Genomic DNA, 14,805 nt, shown 5'->3' with positions numbered 1-14,805 from the left:
TCAGATCGGAGTTCTGAGAGGCGGAACTGCGCAGGCGCGTGAAGGAGGCCCGGGAAGGAGGGAAGATATATAAAGGAGATACTGAGTGAGGTAGTTCTCTTTTGGAACAGGACAGCGAGGCTTGAGAGGAAGTGCGGTGGCGGCCATTTTCAAATTGTCCAATTGCTTCTCAGATCGGAGTTCTGAGAGGCGGGACTGCGCAGGCGCGTGAAGGAGGCCCGGGAAGGAGGGAAGATATATAAAGAACGCCGCCTTAAGAAGCGGGCAGCTTCATTTGCAGGCAGCGGAGTGAGCCGGGCGCAGAGTGTAGGGCTTGGGAGTGAGCCGGGCGCAGAGTGTAGGGCTTGGACTCAGAGGGCTTAGGCGGAAGAGGGCACAGTAGGCTTATCTTTTAGTTCTTGTATTTTCAGTTATTTGGGAGGTATGAGTGTGAGGGCAGCTTGTTGTTCTCGGTGTCGGATGTGGGAGATCCTGGAGTCTCCGAGCCTCCCGGACGTCCACATCTGCGCCAGGTGCGCCGAACTGCAGCTCCTGAGGGACCGAGTTAGGGAACTGGAGCTGCAGCTCGATGACCTTCGCCTGGTCAGGGAGAGTGAGGAGGTGATAGAGAGGAGTTACAGGCAGGTGGTCACTCCGGGACCATGGGAGGCAGATAGGTGGGTTACAGTCAGGAAGGGGAAGAGGCAGGTACTAGAGAGTACCCCAGTGGCTCTACCCCTTGACAATAAGTACTCATGTTTGAGTACTGTTGGGGGGGACAGCCTACCTGGTGGGAGTGACAGTGGCCGAGCCTCCGGCACAGAGGACGGCCCTGTAGCTCAGAAGGGTAGGGTTAGAAGAAAGAGGTCCATAGTAATAGGGGACTCAATAGTCAGGGGCTCAGACAGGCGTTTCTGTGGAGGTGACCCGGAGTCCCGGATGGTAATTTGCCTCCCTGGTGCCAGGGTTCGGGACGTTTCTGATCGCGTCCAAGATATCCTGAAGTGGGAGGGTGAAGAGCCAGAGGTCGTGGTACATGTAGGTACCAATGACATAGGAAGGAAAGGGGAAGAGGTCCTGAAACGGGAGTATAGGGAGTTAGGAAGGCAGTTAAGAAGAAGGACCGCAAAGGTAGTAATCTCGGGATTACTGCCTGTGCCACGCGACAGTGAGAGTAGGAATAGAATTAGGTGGAGGATGAATGCGTGGCTGTGGGATTGGAGCAGGGGGCAGGGATTCAAGTTTCTGGATCATTGGGACCTCTTCTGGGGCAGGAGTGACCTGTTCAAGAAGGACGGGTTACACTTGAATCGTGGGGGGACCAATATCCTAGCGGGGAGGTTTGCTAGGGCTACAGGGCGGACTTTAAACTAGTAAGATGGGGGGGGGGGGCGGGAGACTATTTGAGGAGACTCTGGGAGAGGAGGTTAGTTCACCAGTGGAGCAAGTAAATAGACAGTGTGTGAGGGAGGAAAGGCAGGTGATGGAGAAGGGATGCGCTCAGCCCGAAGATGTAAGGGAGAAGAAAGAAAAGGATAATAAATTTGAATGCATTGTTAGGGATGGAAAGAGAGGAGGAGATGGAGAGTATCTTAAATGTATCTATTTTAATGCTAGGAGCATTGTAAGAAAGGTGGATGAGCTTAAAGCGTGGATTGATACCTGGAATTATGATGTTGTAGCTATTAGTGAAACATGGTTGCAGGAAGGGTGTGATTGGCAACTAAATATTCCTGGATTTAGTTGCTTCAGGTGTGATAGAGTAGGAGGGGCCAGAGGAGGAGGTGTTGCATTACTTGTCCGAGAAAATCTTATGGCGGTGCTTTGGAAGGATAGATTAGAGAGCTCCTCTAGGGAGGCCATTTGGGTGGAATTGAAGAATGGGAAAGGTGCAGTAACACTGATAGGAGTGTATTATAGGCCACCTAATGGGGCGCGTGAGTTGGAAGAGCAAATGTGTAAGGAGATAGCAGATATTTGTAGTAAACACAAGGTGGTGATTGTGGGAGATTTTAATTTTCCACACGTAGACTGGGAAGCTCATTCTGTAAAAGGGCTGGATGGTTTAGAGTTTGTGAAATGTGTGCAGGATAGTTTTTTGCAACAATACATAGAAGTACCGACTAGAGATGGGACAGTGTTGGATCTCCTGTTAGGGAATGCGATAGGTCAGCTGACAGATGTATGTGTTGGGGAGCACTTCGGGTCCAGTGATCACAATAGCATTAGCTTCAATATAATTATGGAGAAGGACAGGACTGGACCTAGAGTTGAGATTTTTGATTGGAGAAAGGCTAACTTTGAGGGGATGCGAAGGGATTTAGAGAGAGTGGATTGGGTCAAGTTGTTTTATGGGAAGGATGTAATAGAGAAATGGAGGTCATTTAAGGGTGAAATTATGAGGGTAGAGAATCTTTATGTTCCTGTTAGGGTGAAAGGAAAGGTTAAAGGTTTGAGAGCACCATGGTTTTCAAGGGATATTAGAAATTTGGTTCAGAAAAAGAGGGATGTCTACAATAGATATAGGCAGCATGGAGTAAAGGAATTGCTCGACAAATATAAAGAATGTAAAAGGAATCTTAAGAAAGAGATTAGAAAAGCTAAAAGAAGATACGAGGTTGGTTTGGCAAATAAGGTGAAAGTAAATCCGAAAGGTTTTTACAGTTATATTAAAAGCAAGAGGATAGTGAGGGATAAAATTGGCCCCTTAGAGAATCAGAGTGGTCAGCTATGTGTGGAACCGAAGGAGATGGGAGAGATTTTGAATGATTTCTTCTCTTCGGTATTCACTAAGGAGAAGGATATTGAATTGTCTAAGGTGTGGGAAACAAGTAAGGAAGTTATGGAACCTATGACAATTAAAGAGGTGGAGGTACTGGCGCTTTTAAGAAATTTAAAAGTGGATAAATCTCCGGGTCCTGACAGGATATTCCCCAGGACCTTGAGGGAAGTTTGTGTAGAAATAGCAGGAGCTCTGACGGAGATCTTTCAGATGTCATTAGAAACGGGGATTGTGCCGGAGGATTGGCGTATTGCTCATGTGGTTCCATTGTTTAAAAAGGGTTCTAGAATTAAGCCTAGCAATTATAGACCTGTCAGTTTGACATCAGTGGTGGGTAAATTAATGGAAAGTATTCTTAGAGATAGTATTTATAATTATCTGGATAGACGGGATCTGATTAGAAGTAGCCAGCATGGATTTGTGCGTGGAAGGTCATGTTTGACAAACCTTACTGGATTTTTTGAAGAAGTTACGAGGAATGTTGACGAGGGTAAGGCAGTGGATGTAGTCTATATGGACTTCAGCAAAGCCTTTGACAACGTTCCACATGGAAGGTTGGTTAAGAAGGTTCAGTCGTTAGGTATTAATGCTGGAGTAATAAAATGGATTCAACAGTGGCTAGATGGGAGATGCCAGAGAGTAGTGGTGGATAATTGTTTATCGGGATGGAGGCCGGTGACTAGTGGTGTGCCTCAGGGATCTGTACTGGGTCCAATGTTGTTTGTCATATACATAAATGATCTGGATGATGGGGTGGTAAATTGGATTAGTAAGTATGCCGATGTTACTAAGGTAGGAGGTGTTGTGGATAATGAGGTGGATTTTCAAAGCTTGCAGGGAGATTTATGCCGGTTAGAAGAATGGGCTGAACGTTGGCAGATGGAGTTTAATGCTGAGAAGTGTGAGGTTCTACATTTTGGCAGGAATAATCCAAATAGAACATACAGAGTAAATGGTAGGGCATTGAGGAATGCAGAGGAACAGAGAGATCTAGGAATAACTGTGCATAGTTCCCTGAAAGTGGAGTCTCATGTAGATAGGGTGGTGAAGAGGGCTTTTGGAACGCTGGCCTTTATAAATCAAAGCATTGAGTACAGAAGTTGGGATGTAATGCTAAAGTTGTACAAGGCATTGGTAAGGCCAAATTTGGAATATTGTGTGCAGTTCTGGTCACCGAATTATAGGAAAGATATCAATAAATTAGAGAGAGTGCAGAGACGACTTACTAGGATGTTACCTGGGTTTCAGCAATTAAGTTACAGAGAAAGGTTGAACAAGTTAGGTCTCTATTCATTGGAGCGTAGAAGGTTGAGGGGGGATTTGATCGAGGTATTTAAAATTTTGAGAGGGATAGATAGAGTTGTTGTGAACAGGCTGTTTCCATTGAGAGTAGGGGAGATTCAAACTAGAGGACATGATTTGAGAGTTAGGGGGCAGAAGTTTAAGGGAAACACGAGGGGGTATTTCTTTACTCAAAGAGTGATAGCTGTGTGGAATGAGCTTCCTGTAGAAGTAGTAGAGGCCAGTTCAGTTGTGTCATTTAAGGTAAAATTGGATAGGTATATGGACAGGAAAGGAGTGGAGGGTTATGGGCTGAGTGCGGGTAGGTGGGACTAGGTGAGATTAAGGGTTCGGCACGGACTAGGAGGGCCAAGATGGCCTGTTTCTGTGCTGTGATTGTTATATGTTATATGGTTATGGTTATAAATCTCTCCCTTGATCATTGCCCTTCTTTTGGGTTTCAACACATCAACTACAGCCGTAGAGCCTTTCTCTCCCCTAACCCCCAGAACCCAGATCCTAGATGCAGCCTTGGTCCAGTACAGGAAATGGGACAGTCAAATTCACAGAGATGCACCACAACTAAAAAGGTCATAATGGCTACTATTATACCCAACAGTCATTGTTGAATTTAAGAGGTCCTTTAAGAGACTCTCTGGTAGGTACATGGAGCTCAGAAAAATGAAGGGCTATGCAGTAGGGAAGTTCTAGGCAGTTTCTAGAGTAGGTCACATGGTCGACACAACACTGTGGGCCGAAGGGCCTGTAATGTGCTGTAGATTTCTATGATTGCCCTGGGCTTAAGAATCCAGAATTAGAAAATCACTGGCTTGCCCAGGATTTTGGCATTGTGTGACAATCTGAGTGTGGTAGCACATGGAGAAAAACCAACAGTTTGGCAACAAACTAGCAGCATTCTCCAGCAAGTTATGCACAATGAACAGAAAACATAAGATATTGCAGATACTGGAAACTGGAGCAACAATTTCCTGGAGGAGCTCAGCAGATCAAGGAGCATCTGTGGCGATAATGGGTGGTGGTGGGATGTTGACATTTTGGGCCTGTACGCACTGGAGTTTAGAAGAACAAGGGGAAATCTCACTGAAATCTATTGAATATTGAAAGGCCTAGATAGAGTGGATGTGGAGAGTATGTTTCTTATATTGGGGGAGTCAAGGACCAGAGGGCACAGCCTCAGAATACAAGGACCTCCCTTTAGAACAGAGATGAGGAGGAGTTTTTTTAGCCAGAGGGTTGGAAATCTGTGGAATTCATTGCCACAGGCAGCTGTGGAGGTCAAGTCTTTGGGTATATTTGATTTGGAGGTTGATAGGTTCTTGATTAGTAAGGGTGTCAAAGGTTATGTGGAGAAGGTAGGAGAATGGGGTTTGAGGGGAATAATAAATCAGTTGTGATTGAATGGTGGAGCCAACTCAATGGGCCAAATGGCTTAATTCTGGACTGTGAATGGAAAGGTGAGATGGCAGAATAAAAGGGGGGTGGGGTGGGGAGACAGGAGCCCAAGATGATTGTTGGACAGAAGAGGGGTAAAAGATGATGGGTAGGTTGTGCAATGTAGGGGAGGACAGAGAGACTGGATTTAGGAGACAGCAGCAGGTAGATAATAGATGGAGGCAGACAGAGAGAAAAATGAGAGGCAGGTTGAGAGAAGTGGGGGAGTGGAGGATGACGTTTGGAGAAGGTTGTTGGTAATAAAATTGGAAATATGAGGAAATTCAAAATTGTTATTTTTATATAGCGATACATTAAGTTAATATGATATGAATAAACTCTCCCCAAATAATATTTCCCAAATGTCCTCATTAAATTGTCTGGACAAAGAATATTCACATTTTAATAATCTCTTCTTGAGATAATTCACCCCTCTTCTGTCCAACAATCATCTTGGGCTCCTATCTCACCACCCCACCCCCCTTTTATTCTGCCATCTCAACTTTCCATTCACAGTCCAGAATTAAGCCATTTGGCCCATTGAGTTGGCTCCACCATTCAATCACAGCTGATTTATTATTGGGTGTCAGGCCAATTTCCCTCTAGCTGACTTTGAAAATGTGCCTGACTTTACTGTAAGAGTTTTATCATTTACAATTTTCTACACAAAAATACTCTGGCTGCTGAAAATATGAAACAGAACAATATGCTGAAAGAACACTGACCTGAAAAGCCCGGCAGAATCTGTGGAGAGAAAATCAAAGTAAATGTTTCTAGGCATTGACTTCACATCAGAACCCAAAGTTATAGTGAAAACCTGCTGCTTGTCAGACAACAGCTTGGAAAGACAAACCAAGTTACTGAATGATCCCATTAACCCCATTGACCAGATTACCTCCACAGCTATGGCAACTCTGTTCTCACCCTTTTAAAGAGATGTCCTTTATCGTAACCATTTCTCCCTCACCTCTTCTACAGTTTAAAACAAACTTATTTCCCTTTTTCACAATTATGACAAAATGTCTTTTATCTTAAGTGTTAACTCTGTTTCACTTTCCATGGATGTTATCTGACCTGCTCAGTGTTTTCACCATTTCCTGTTTTTATTTCAGATTTCCAGCATCTGCACTTCTTTCATATTTATTTAGAGTTATATTATCATTATTAGAAATGTTAGAAAGTAGTTAACAGTAAATACAATACTGACAAAATAAATGAACTTTTAACTCTGTCATTGGAGGTTATTATTTTGGTTTTTCTCACTTGTTTTTTGCACAGAGGCTAATGAAAATGTATTTCCAAAATAGATGTTTGAAAGTGAATTTGATTTTATTATTGCTCATCATGATGCTACTGTTCTTTATTTGCTTGCGTTGTTAAAAAAAATTGAAGAATAAATGCTTCAAAGGTTTTCTGAATTGCTGGTTGTACTGTGGAGTCCCATCCATGGATTAATGGATTCAGATTTCACCAACTTCAGAGTATTTCAGATCCCAATAGAATAAAATATTCATACAAAATAAAGTAGCTGATTGAGGAGTGGGGAGTTAGAAATTGACAGGTATGACATGATGGACATCACAAAGTTCAAAGTTCAAAGTAAATTTATTATCTAAGTACATACAGTATATGTCACCATATTCAACCTTGAGATTTATTTTTCCGTGGGCATGCTCAGCAAGTCTATAGAATACTATCTATAATAGGATCATTGAAAGATCAACCAGAGTGCAGAAGACAACAAACTGTGCAAATGCAGATATAAATAAATAGTAATAAATAACAAGAACATGCGATAACAAGATAAGGAGTCCTTAAGGTGAGATATTTGGTTGTGAGAACATCTCAATGGATGATTAGTGAGTGTAGTTATCCCCCTTGACAAAGGAGCCTGATGGTTGTGGATTAGTAACTGTTCTTAAATTTGGTGGTGTGAGTCCTGAGGCTCTTGTACCTTCTACCTGATGGCAGCAGCGAGAAGAGAGCATGACCTGGGTGGTAGGGTATCTCTGATCTCCTCCGACAGTGTTTCATGTAGACATGCTAAATGGTTGGGAGGGCTTTACCTGTGATGTACTGGGCGGAATCCACCATCTTTAGTAGGATTTTCTGTTCAAAGGCAATGGTGTTTCCATACCAGGCCATGACGCAGCCTGTCAATATACTCTCCACTACACATCTACAGAAGTTTGTCAAAGTTTTAGATGTCATGCCAAATCTTCACAGACTCTTAAGGAAGTAGAGGTGCTGCCGTGCTTTATTCACAATTACAGTTGCGTGCTGGTTCCAGGACAGGTCCTCTGAAATAGTAACACCTAGGAATTTAAAGTTGCCACCCTCTCCACCTCTGATCCTCCAATGAGGACTGGCTCATGGACCTCTGCTTTCCCTCTCCTGAAGTCTACAATCAGTTCCTTGCTCTTATTGACATTGAGTAAGAGGTTGTTGTTGTGACATCACTCACCCAAGTTTTCAATCTCCCTCCTATATGCCAATTTATCACCACCTTTGATTCGGCCCACAACAGTGGTGTCATCAGCAGACGAATATGGTATTGGAGCTGTATTTAGCCATGCAGTCATAGGCACAAAGCGAGTAGAACAGGGGGTTAAGCACACAGCCCTTTGGTGCACCTGTGCTGATGGAGATTGTGGAGGAGATGTTGTTGCCAATCCAAACTGACTGGGTGTGGTGAACTATGTGCCTGTCTGGACACGCCCCCTGCTGACTGCTCCTGTGGCTCCTCCCACAGGCCCCTGTATAAAGGCGATCTGAGGCCTGACGCTCGGCCTCAGTCTCCAGGACATAGTATGATGGACACTCACTCCTAGTTCCTTCTTCCAGTCAATAAAAGCCGATATCTCGCCTTACGTCTCAGTGTGAGTTATTTATTTATTTTTTTTAAATAATTTTTTATTGCATTTTTAAATGATTACAAAGTATGAAAAAACAATGTATATAACCCATACCCCCTCCCCTTAACCCCTCCCCCCTAACTGCCCCATAGAAAAAAAAAAGAAAGAAAGAAAGAAAGAATGCCTGGTGGTTGGAAGATCTCCACATGCTCCATGGAATTCGTAATAATTTTAATATGTATATTTATTTCTTTCCCCTAATAACCAATTGTTTCATCTTCAAAGCATCTATATATTTAATCCTGTCTTTTGTAAATAAGGGCTCCAAATTTTCAAAAATGTTTCATATTTATCTCTTAAATTATAAGTAATTTTTTCTAATGGAATACAACCATAGATTTCTTTCTTCCAAGAATCTATACTTAAATGTGTATCCGATTTCCAAGTAACTGCAATAGCTTTTTTGGCTACTGCCAGTGCAATTTTTATAAGTTCTTTCTGATACTTATTTAGTTTATTTAGTTTGAGTTATTGATGGTGCATCAATTTTATTGACTGGAAGAAGGAACTAGGAGTGAGTGTCCATCATACTATGTCCTGGAGACTGAGGCCGAGCGTCAGGCCTCAGATCTCCTTTATACAGGGGCCTGTGGGAGGAGCCACAGGAGCGGTCAGCAGGGGGCGTGTCCAGACAGGCACATAGTTCACCACATTCACCCCCCCTTTGTTTGAAAGAGTCCCATGTGGCGAAGTTTCTTACAAGTCAAGTCTATCAGGTGGTCGAATCTGTTGCTGCGATCTACGTAGCACCGGCTGTGATCGCATGGATGCCGGCGACATTGGTGATTGCACAGGGGACGGAGGTTGCGCTTGTTCCTGCCCACTAGGCGCCGGTGATCCCTCACGCATGTGCGAGGCGCCTGGTATAAATGCGTACGAAACGCCCGGTATACAAGTGTCGTGAGGAGTCTGTGTAGGGCCTGGTGAGTACGGTGTCACCTCTGGTGCAGGGTTCATAGTTACCGGAGAGCCTTCAGGGTAGTGGTCTGCTGCACCTGCGGGTGCCAGGTCGCGGATGGAGACCGTGTCCTCCCGCCCATCAGGTAAGACCACGTAAGCATACTGGGGGTTCGCATGTAGAAGGTGAACCCTCTCTACCAGCGGGGAGTATTTATTGCTCCTCACATGTTTCCGGAGCAGCACTGGCCCTGGGGATGTCAGCCAAACTGGTAGGGCGGTCCCAGTGACAGACTTCCTGGGAAAAGAGAATAGGCGTTCGTGAGGGGTGGCAGTGGTGTCGGGGCAGGGAATGGCAAAGGGGAACCGTGAGTACTCGTCGATAACACTGAGAAAACAGACATTGCGGTCAGTGGAGGGAAGGGGGCCCTTAAAGTCAACACTCAGTCGTTCAAAAGGGCGGGTGGCCTTGACAAGTTGTGCCGTGTCAGGACGGTAGAAGTGCGGTTTGCACTCAGCGCAAATTTGGCAGTCCCTGGTCATCGTCCTGATGTCCTCCAGGGAGTATGGCAGGTTCCGAGCTTTCACAAAATGGTAAAATCGGGTGACCCCCTGATGGCAAAGTTGTGCATGAAGGGCGTACAGCTGGTCGAGCTGTGTGCTAGCCCATGTTCCCCGGGATAGGGCATCAGGGGGCTCATTGAGTCTGCCAGGCCAGTACAGGATATCATAGGTGTAGGTGGAGAGTTCTATTCTCCACCGCAAAATCTTATCATTTTTGATTTTGCCCCGCTGTTGGTTGCTGAACAGGAACGCAACCGAGCGCTGGTCGGTCAGCAAGGTGAACCTTTTGCCAGCAAGATAGTGCCTACAGTGCCTAACAGCCTCCACTATGGCCTGGGCTTCTTTCTCCACCGCGGAGTGCCGAATTTCGGAGCCTTGGAGGGTGCGAGAAAAGAATGCTACTGGTCTGCCTTCCTGATTGAGGGTAGCAGCCAGAGCAAAATCGGAGGCATCACACTCCACTTGGAAGGGAATGGTCTCATCCACCGCATGCATCGTAGCTTTGGCAATGTCCCCTTTAATGCAGCTGAAGGCCGCACAGGCCTCAGCAGAGAGGGGAAAAGTGGTGGACTTGACCAGGGGGCGTGCCTTGTCTGCGTAATGGGGGACCCATTGGGCGTAATAGGAAAAAAAACCCAGGCACCGTCTGAGGGCCTTGAGAGTGGTGGGAAGAGGGAGTTCTAACAGGGGGCGCATACGGTCGGGATCAGGGCCAATAACCCCGTTTTCCACGACAAACCAAGTATAGCTAGGCGGGTGGTTCCAAACACACACTTGTCTCTGTTATAAGTAAGGTTCAGAGCTGCGGCCACTTGGAGAAATCATTGGAGGTTGGCGTCGTGATCTGGCCTGTCGTGACCACAGATGGTGATGCTATCCAGATAGGGAAATGTGGCCTGCAGTTGGTACTGGTCCACCATCCGGTCCATTTCCCTCTGGAAGACAGAGACACCATTCGTGACACCGAAAGGGACGTGCAGGAAGTGATAGAGCCTGCCGCCCGCCTCGAAGGCGGTGTAGGGGCAGTCCTCTGGGCAGATGGGGAGCTGGTGATAAGCGGATTTCAGATCGATTGTCGAGTACACCTTGTACTGAGCAATCTGGTTGACCATATCCGCGATGCGGGGTAGGGGGTACGCGTCAAGCTGCGTAAACCTATTGATGGTTTGACTATAGTCCACCACCATCCTATTTTTCTGCCCAGTCCGAACAACAACCACCTGGGCCCTCCAAGGACTTGAGCTTGGCTCAATGATCCCCTCCCTGAGCAGCCGCTGCACCTCCGACTGAATGAAGGCCCTGTCGCCCACACTGTACCTCCTGCTTTTAGTTGCCACAGGCTTACAGTCAGGGGTCAGGTTGGCGAACAGCGGTGGGGGAGGGACCTTGAGGGTGGAGAGGCTGCAAGTGGTGTCGGTAGCGCAGCTGTCGGCCTGGTTCTGGATGGGATGTGTGTGCCCGTGTGTGTGTGTGGTCAGTAGCGGGGTATGTGAACTATGTGCCTGTCTGGACACGCCCCCTGCTGACTGCTCCTGTGGCTCCTCCCACAGGCCCCTGTATAAAGGCGATCTGAGGCCTGACGCTCGGCCTCAGTCTCCAGGACATAGTATGATGGACACTCACTCCTAGTTCCTTCTTCCAGTCAATAAAAGCCGATATCTCGCCTTACGTCTCAGTGTGAGTTATTGATGGTGCATCACTGGGGTCTGCAAGTGAGGAAATCCAGGATCCAGTTGCACGAGGGGGTATTGAGGCCCAGAGTCATGGTTGAAAGTTCGCAGCTGGGATTTTAACATCCAAGGATACATGTTGAATCAAAAGGATGGGGAGGAGGGCAGAAGGCATGGGGTGGCTTTGTTGGCAAAAAATGAAATCAAATCCTTGGAAGGAAATGACACAGTGAGTTGAATTGAGAAACTACAAAAGTAAAAAGAACCTGATGTGAGCTATATACAGGCCTCTGAACAGTAGCCAGGATGTGAAGTACAAATTACAACATGAGGTAGAAAAGACCATGCAAAAAGGGCAATGTTGCAATGGTCACGTGTGATTTCAATATACAGGTAGATTGGGGAAATTAGATTGGTGCTGGATGCCAAGGGAAGAAATTTGTCGAGTGTCTACGAGATAGCTTTTTTGAGCAGCTCATGGTTGAGCCCGCTGGGAAAAAGGCAATTTGGGATTGGGTGTTGCTTAATAAAGTTTTGATTAGGGAGCTTAAGATAAAGGAACTTAGAGGCAATGATCATAATGTATTAGAATTCACCTTGCAATTTGAGAGGGAGAAGCTAAAATCAGATGTATCGATATTACAGTTGAGTAGTCACAATAAAGGCATGAAAGAAGAGCTAGCCAAAGTTGATTGGAAGGGGTCACTAGCAGGTATGACAGCAGATCAGCAATGGCTAGAGGTTCTAGGAGTAAATTGAAAGTCGCAGGATTCGTTCTTCCTAAAGAAGAAGCATTCTAAAGGAAGAATAAGGCAACTGTGGCTGACAAAGGAAGTCAAAGGCTGCATAAAAGCGAAAGAGGACATATAATATAGCAAAAAATAATAGGAATCTCGAGGACTTGGAAGCTTTTAAAAACCAGTAGATGACAACTAAAAAAGTAATCAGAAGGGAAGGGATGTAAGCTAACCAATAGTATAAAAGAGAAAACCAAAAGTTTTCTTATATATAGAGTAAAAGATAGTCAAGAGTGGATAGCAGACCACTGGAAAATGACGTAATGGAGAACGAATAATAGCAGACAAACTGAATAAGTATTTTCCATCAGTCTTCACTGTCGAAGATACCAGCAGCCAGTTAGAAATTTGAAAGTGTTAGGGGGCAGAAGTGAATGTCACTATTACTAAGGACAAGTTGCTTGAAAAGCTGAAAGGTTTGAAGGTAGATAAGTCACACGGACCAGATGGACTACACCCAAGGGTTCTGAAAGAGAATGCTGAAGAGTTTGTGGAAATGTTAGTACTGATCTTTCAAGAACCACTAGATTCGGCAAGGGCTCCTGAAGACTAAAAATTTGCAATGTCATTCTACTCTTTAAGAAGGCATGGATGCAAAGGCAGGAAAATTATTGACAGTTAGCCTGACTTCAATAGTTGGCACGATGTTATTAAAGATGAGGCTTCGGGGTACTTGTAACCCCCCCCCCCCCATGATAAAATAGGCCATAGTCAGCATGATTTCCTTAAGTGGAAATGTTTCTTGACAAGTCTGTTGGAATTCTTTGAGGAAATAGCAGGCCGGATAGACAAAAGAGAGTCAGTAGATATTATTGATTTGGATATTCAGAAGGCCAATGGCAAGGTGACGCATATAAGGCTGCTAAACAAGATAAGAGCCCATGGTTTAAATGACAGATACTAACATGGACAGAAGATTGGATGACTGGCAGGAGGCAAAGAAGAGAAATAAAGGTAGCCTTTTCTGGCTGGCTGCTGGTGACTAGTGGTGTTCCACAGGGGTCAGTGTTGGTTCTGCTACTTTTCACATTAAATGTTCATGATCTCAATGATGGAATTGATGGCTTTGTGGCCAAGTTTGCAGATGATACAAGAATAGGTGGAGAGGCAGGTAGTGTTGAGCAAGCAAGAAGTCTGCAGAAGGACTTAGACAGATTAGGAGAATGGACAAAGAAGTGGCAGATAGTCAGCAAGTGTATAGTTATGCATTTTGGCAGAAGGAATACTGTTGTAGACTTTTTTCTAAATGGGGAGCAAATTTCAAAATTGGAAGTGCAAGTGGTCTTGGGAGTCCTGGTGCAAGATTCCTTAAAGGTTAACTTGCAGATTGAGTCAGTAATAAGGAAGGCAAGTGCAATGTTTGCATTTATTTCCAGAGGACTGGAATGTAAGAGTAAGGATGTAATGCTGAGGCTTTATCAGGCACTGTCCAACCACATTTGGAGTACTGTGAGCAGTTTTGAGCCCTATATCTTAGAAAGGATGTACTGGCATTGGAGAGGGTCCAGAGGAGGCTCATGAGAATGATCCCAGGAATGAAAGAGTGGACATATAGAGGATGTTTTCAATCATGGGAGAGTGAGGATTCATAACTACAATAAAGGCTCTTAGTCAGGTTTCTTGCCAACTTTCTCTGTTATCTTTACAGATTTGTATATATAGATATCAAGATATCTCTGCTTATCTACAATTTACAAAACCAAGCTATTTATAGTTTATGTATCTATTTAATTATAATCAATGAGCTCCTATTGAAAACGTTTCCATAATGCAAAATTTCCTTTACTGAATGGAAACAGATGTTCAAAGGGGAAAGCACAGAAGTAATGTGGGAGAAGTTTAGGGATCACTTGAGCTGGGTTCAGGATAGGTTTGTCCCACTGAGGCAAGGAAAAATGGTAGGAAAAGGGAACCATGGCTGACAAAACATGTGAGGCAACTCGTCAAGAGGAAAAAGGAAGTATATGTTAGATATAAGAAGCAGAAAGCAGGAGGGGCTTATGAGAAATATAGGGTAGCCAAGAAGGAGCTAAAGAAACAACTTAGGAGAGCTCAAAGCGGGCATGAGAAGGCCTTAGCATGTTGGATTAAGAAGAACCCCAAGGTGTTCTATGCATATGTGAAGAATAGGAGGATGACGAGAACGAAGGTAGGACTGCTAAAGGATAAAGAGGGCAACATGTGCCTGAAAGCGGAGGAGGTTGGGGTGGTTCTAAATGAATACTTTGCTTCAGTATTCACAAGTGAAAAGGATCTTGATCAGGATGAGGTCGAAGTAGAGCAGGCCTGTGTGCTGGACAGTGTGGAGATTAAGGAAGAAGAACTGCTGGATCTTCTTAAAAATATTAAGATTGATAAATCCCCAGGGCCAGATATGATACACCCCAGGTTGTTGTGGGAATTGAGAGAAGAGATCGCAGGAGCATTAGCCATGATCTTTGAATCCTCTTTGGTTGCAGGGGAAGTGC

The sequence above is a fragment of the Hypanus sabinus genome, chromosome X1 (genome assembly GCF_030144855.1).
Source record: "Hypanus sabinus isolate sHypSab1 chromosome X1, sHypSab1.hap1, whole genome shotgun sequence".
In the NCBI taxonomy this organism is placed as follows: domain Eukaryota; kingdom Metazoa; phylum Chordata; class Chondrichthyes; order Myliobatiformes; family Dasyatidae; genus Hypanus; species Hypanus sabinus.
The sequence above is the reverse complement of the archived record's forward strand: the minus strand, read 5'-3'. Positions refer to the sequence as shown.